Here is a 6,000-nt window from a genome sequence, read left to right as displayed (position 1 = left end):
CCTTTTTGAAATGCAGAAAACCTGGCCTCAATTAGGAAAGGTCTAGATGTTGCTATAGCTCTTGCAAAATTTTCCTGTTCCAGAACCTATATTGGAAGAAAATACTTCTTTTCTATAATTTATAGCTGGGTTTCTCTCTCTACAGAATGTCTCAGAGCCTGTCCTCCCCCAGCATCTCGCAGGCACGCAGCTAAAGAGCATTGCTAGACCATTGAGTGCAGAGCTAGTCTAAACCTGTCCCTAACATCCAAGGCTGATTCTATTAGCTAATTACACGTTGTGCAAAAAAAGGATTTCCTAACAGCCTTTTTTAAGTTAAAATGAAGATCTGGATCTTTCTTTTTTTTTATGTGTCAAGGGACCAGATAAACCAGAATGCAAAATCCTGTAACAAACATACCTCACGTATCGGTTTCACACATCGGCACCGTGTCTCCTCCAGGCTGCCTCCCTCGCCACGAACCGAGCCCCTGCGCTCACCTGCGCGTGACGCCGTGGACCTGCAGCTTTAGCAGCTCCAGTTAATTCACCTTGGCTTTCTGGAGTATCCCCGTGAGGAAAAAAGCCGCGCTAGAGGTGGCAACACGGTGCCAAGAAATCTCTGGTGGCAAAAACCGTCCTGAGACGAGGTGCCACAGAGACGGAGCTCCGTGGCCCTGCCTGCAAAGGGCCGCCCTGGCTGGGAGTTACCTTATCTGAATCCCAGCATTGGCGAGGATGCAGCGTCGCTTCCCAGGCCCATGGAAACAAGGATCTTTCCTAAGGACCTCATTGAGGTGACTGCGGGCGTGCGGCAGCAAAGCAGCGTGATCGAACCCTCCTGAGCGCTGAGCCCTGGGCTTTGGCAGCGGTGTGGGCAGGACCTTCCCGCCCGGCGCTCAGCGATGGCTCTGGGAATGGCTCACAGCCCCTCGGAGCTGCGTGGATTGAACACTGACCGCGAGGCATTTCCTGAGGTTTCATCTAAGGAAATGAACGCAGACTGCAGTTTTGTACTTCAGTTTTTTTGGGGGGGAAACACACAGGCTGGCAGGTGGTTATGGTTCTCCTACAGGTGCCTGCGCTGCAAAACTTCACCAATTCATTGTGGAGGTTTCCTAGCAACTTCCTTTCACGGTCTTTGTGCTCAAATTTGTTTGGAGATGTGGGCTATCATAAAGCAGTATTTCTGCCTATTTAAACCAGTTCAGCTCTTTTCAGCTGGCAAGGCAAGCGCAGTAGCAGCAGCGCTGTCTGATTTATATCCTTTTCAGCTATTCCATCCAAAACAAACAGAACCATGAATTATTATAGGTGGGTTTCTTGCCTTTATTCACTAACCAGTTCACCAATCTAGTGCTCAAGTTGCTGAGCAATGGGAAAACTCCAAATCTTTTTTTTTTTTAATTTATTTTAAGACATAGCACCAGTATTTCCAATGATCTCTGCATCTATGACATTATTGCCAAGCTCCTCTCGCATACCTGAAACTAACAGACGTTGACTATGTGCTTTGGACAATCCTTTCCAAATACATGACAGACATCACATTTTTTGGCCAAAAATGCTCTTAGAAACAAGCAAAACGAAAACAGCCAAACCTTGCTAACCTCTGTGCGTGTGCATGTGCAATCAGTTTAAAATTGGCCGTAGTTTTTACTGAAGTCTGTAAATTCACTGATAGTGAGAGCATCCAGGTTTGAACACACTGAAGGAGTGTTTATCCAGGATTTTGGACTGGCTCAAGCAGCTTGCCCTGACATCCTTAGCTAAAAAGGAAGTGAGCGAGCAGTTTGGTGAGCACAGCAAACCTGAGAGGGCAAGGGCATGCAGGAGAGGAGCCCAAATCATCCCAGACTCCTGGAGGAGCTCTGAGACGTTCTTTCTTCCTGAAGCAATTTGTTGCATAAACACATATTTCTGCAAAGATAACAGAGGGGAAAAATGTCCCTCCCCGCATCGTTTAGCAACTGGAAAACAAATGGAGAACGCCACAGTGTTTTCATTGGCCCCTGTGCTGTTCTGGGAGCGATCTCTCCACGAGCACCACGAGCAACTGCAGTGCTGGAGGAAACATGAGGTGAGGTCAGGTCCTCCTGCGCTGCAGCCAGGCTCCTCCCTGCCTTCCACAGAACCGTCCCTGCCCGATGCTGGACAAACCATGTGCTGGTGGAGCGTCTCGTCCCACCCAGGCACGGCTGAGGCATGGCAGCAGTCCTGAAACCTCTCCTGTCCTCCCCAGGCTGGGCCGCCACTGTGACTGGTTTACCTCCGCATCAGATAGCCCTACCAGAGATTAGCCACGCTTACACCCTTGTGTGCACTGGGGATTTGCCAAAGCCTGGCATTTGTCATACTTCGCTGCCCTAAACCATTGTGTTTCTTGCTTAACACCGGTGTTTGTACCCGTGCAGCTCTGTCAGCTGCTGCCATCAGTTGCAGAGACCAGGGCAAGCTTCCAAAGCAGATCAGGCCCTGGATTTCTATCAAGACCCATCTGTTCCTGGCTGCAAGTTATTCCCACCACCTTTATGTCTGGGTGAGGTGACGAGCTACCAAGCCCCCAGAGCAGCACAACACGCAGCTCTTTAAATAGCCGTCCTCTCCAGAAAGGCACGGCCGCTCCTGCGTCGTGTGTACAGCAGTCAACCCACAGGGCTAGGAGGACTTCTCGTCGACAGCGCCGATTGTTTTAAGACCTGCTGACATTTGAAAAAGAAATTTAATGTTTCTCCTGTGCCGGCCACTTCGAACGCTCTGGAAATAACTGGCCAACAGCTGTGCTGCTCGTCCAGGATGAATTCGGGCACGGCTTGTGCTGGGCAGGAGCGCAAGGTGAGCACTGCGGCAATGCAACCTCTTCTGCCAGCGTGAGAAGAGGAGCTGGTCGGCGTGTGCCTCGCGCCTCGAGCCCTGTGGCAGGACGGCTGTAATTAAAGCCTGCCAGGGCTGACGAGCGCCCGGGCGCTGCTATTGTTCCGGCGCTCGGCAGCGAGCGGTAGCACGAAGAGTTAACTCTCCGCTGCATGCCTCCACAAATCTGCATAATGCCTTGCGTTTGGCAGCTCATTTGCATAATTTTAAATGACTCTTTTGTCTCGGAAATAAAATCTAAAACGCGGCTTCAGAAATAAGTGGTAGATATTAACGTTTCACATAATAAGGAGGCTCGGCTCAGTCTATTTGTCTGAAGCCTTCAAACGGCGGGTTGGAAAAACAGTTTTTGCAGGGAGCTGTTGTTTCTCTGTCGCCGAGCCTTGGGTGTTCTTTCCCGGTGCCATCTTGGCTGCCCCGAGCCAGCTCTCTGCTCGCGCCCAGACGTCCCGCCGCCCCCCAGCAGGCCCTGGGGAGGGATGCTGCTCCCCAGGGGCGCAGCAGAACCGCTCCCCAGGCGCCGCCGAGGCAGCAGCTAAGCCTCCTATGGCCTTAATGGGAGGTCAGACACCCAAACACAGGTCTCTCTGGTCTGGGAGAGACCCCCAGTGTCTCCCGCCCCCAGCTGAGCTGGCAGGCTACGAGCCCCCCGCTGCCGGCTGAGCCGTGCACCTCCCAGATGTTCACCGTCTCGTTTGGGAGACAGACGCAGAGCACGGTGTCTTCTCCTTGCTTCTGTGGAGGAGACGGGGCTGTTAGCCTCACCTGGCACTTCAGCAGGATTTAAATCACGGTTTGTTGGAGCAGCAGAAACAGTCCCAAGAAATCTGGAGCCAAATGGTAATACCATGAGCGCCTGTCATGGTCATGGCTGGAGCACATCCGAACTCCCACCCCAGTGCCTTACATACAACAAATGTTTGTAGACTTCTCAGGACAAAGACCTGTAATGTCTGGATTCACAATTTACAGGACTTCTAATTGTTGCATGCTAAAACAGTGCACTCCCAGTCCTAGAAGTCAGGCAAACCAGAGAACATTTTCCATCGCACGGCAGCTCCCACCTCGCCACGCTGCCGGCAGGCTGCTCCTCTTCCTCTGGTGCTTTGCTTGAAGGAACATCCAGGGGACAGGAGGGCCCTCGGGGAAAAGGACAAGTGTACGTATGCAATCCTGAGTGAACACATCTGTCAAATGCTAGCAAGCTTCTACACAGCACATTTAGCTCCGTTTTAATTTTGTCCGATGCTCAAAATCCAAATTCAGGTGAACTCCAAACATTCGTGCAAGTGTTGTTACTCTGAGTGCCCTCCTTCAGACTCCAGTGGCTTTAAAGTTTTAAATAAAATGTTTCAAAGACTATCTAGGGACATTTTTTCCATCTTCACCTTTTGCATTAGCTGACCCTTTTAATTGGAACTGCTGTTAAAATTAGCCAAAGGCAGGTTGCGGTATTAAAACTTTCAGCCCTAATGAAAGCCTGAGGCAACACTGATTGCAAGTGAAACTACCTGTACGGTCAGTTAGGAGCCCGTAAGTCTCTGTTTGTAAATCTGCCTGCCTTTTTGTGTTAACCATCTAAATATACATATGCATGCACAGGCATACACGACAGCCAAGTGGTGTGATTGCTGTTATCCACAACAAAATGTTCATCCACCAGCTAACGGTGTCCCTTGCCTCTTACGCTGTGACGGATAAAAACCTTCCAGAACAAAACCTTTCAGAATATTTATTCAGGTTTGCCTTACTCCTTTAGCTTCAGTGAAGCTAAACGTTAGTTACAGAAGCAGTTCTCAGCACAGGGCTTGCTCCCGCATCTCTTTCTGTCTGCTGCCCCAACTCCTTTTTTTTTTTTCCCCTTCAGCACTGAAGTATCATTACCGCAGAAATTCTAAAACTTCATTTCGTGGGACTTCCGTCTGTTAGAGCTGTCTCTCTGCACACGAATCAACATCTATTATTTTTATTTTGGACATTTAATCACTTGTGCAACTGGTTGGGCTGACCTGGTGCGATTATGTTCTCAGCTTGGGAATATGCTACCGGGATAAAGAGGAACATTTAAAAACCATCTGTCCTGCTCTGTGTAAATGCCCTTAGTGATTTAAGGGGGGAAACAAAAAGGGAGAAAGAGCTCACAAGACTGCCAGCAGAATGGTGAGAGGTTTCCTGAAAGCGAAGCCCATCATTTAAGGAGAAGGGGTGCCTGAGAGATGAGGAGGTTTCCCGCTGCTGGAGCTCTGTGTCCAAAGCCATGCCCGCACGCCCGCGTCGGGAGGCTCCGGCTGACGAACGTGGTAGAGTTATTTCAGGAGGGCGGGTGAATTTGCAGCCTCTGCGTACACTCATTCTGCACAGGCCAAATTTCTTCTGAACAGCCACTGTTTATCACCTCTCAAATGACAGCCTCTGGTTTGCTTAAAATGCCAGCTGTAGACGGAGGCTGCACAGGAGCCGTTTCGCGAGCGGCTCGGCTTCCCCTGCGTGTGCCTGTGCTGTTGCTCATTCAGGAGCTTGGGGTCGAAGCCAGCCTCCGCTCGCCCACTCCTACCACCCCCCGGTTCAACCCGAAAGCACCCAGCTTGCCCTCTTTTGGGGTGAAACTGAACGGAGAGCTGTGCTTCACACCGCACCAGCACCTGGTCAGCGTGAGCCCCTCAGCACGCACGCGGGACGCCTCTCCGCTGCCGTCAGCGGCTATTTGATGACGGAGGACCGGAGGCTAGAAAGTAGGCACAGAAAGTTAAACCCTGCCTGCGCTCGAGTCCCTGGAATAATTCACTCGGTTTTTGTACCGAAAGGTCTCCACTCCCTGCCAGTAACAAATTGACTCTGCAAGAATTTCTGAAGGTAGTACATGAATCAAGGCGATTTTTTTTTTCCAGGCTGCCATTTCTGAAGGTAAATATGGTTAAGGCAAGACTAACTAACCCAATCAAACGGAAAGAACAGGGAAATAAAAACCCTTTCTTGTCCCAGTTAATCATCCAGCCTCCCCTGACAGGCTGCAGGCAGACGTGCAGGGATCTCACAGGGCACGGGGCCAACCTGCTAAGGCCACGGGCCCAACTTTCAGACTGCTATATTTCAATTTCTGTCTTGTCACCAGAAGCTTACAGGAAGCTGCTTTGATGCAAACCAGCT

The sequence above is a fragment of the Anser cygnoides genome, chromosome 2 (genome assembly GCF_040182565.1).
Source record: "Anser cygnoides isolate HZ-2024a breed goose chromosome 2, Taihu_goose_T2T_genome, whole genome shotgun sequence".
NCBI lineage: Eukaryota > Metazoa > Chordata > Aves > Anseriformes > Anatidae > Anser > Anser cygnoides.
This window is presented reverse-complemented; position numbering follows the sequence as displayed.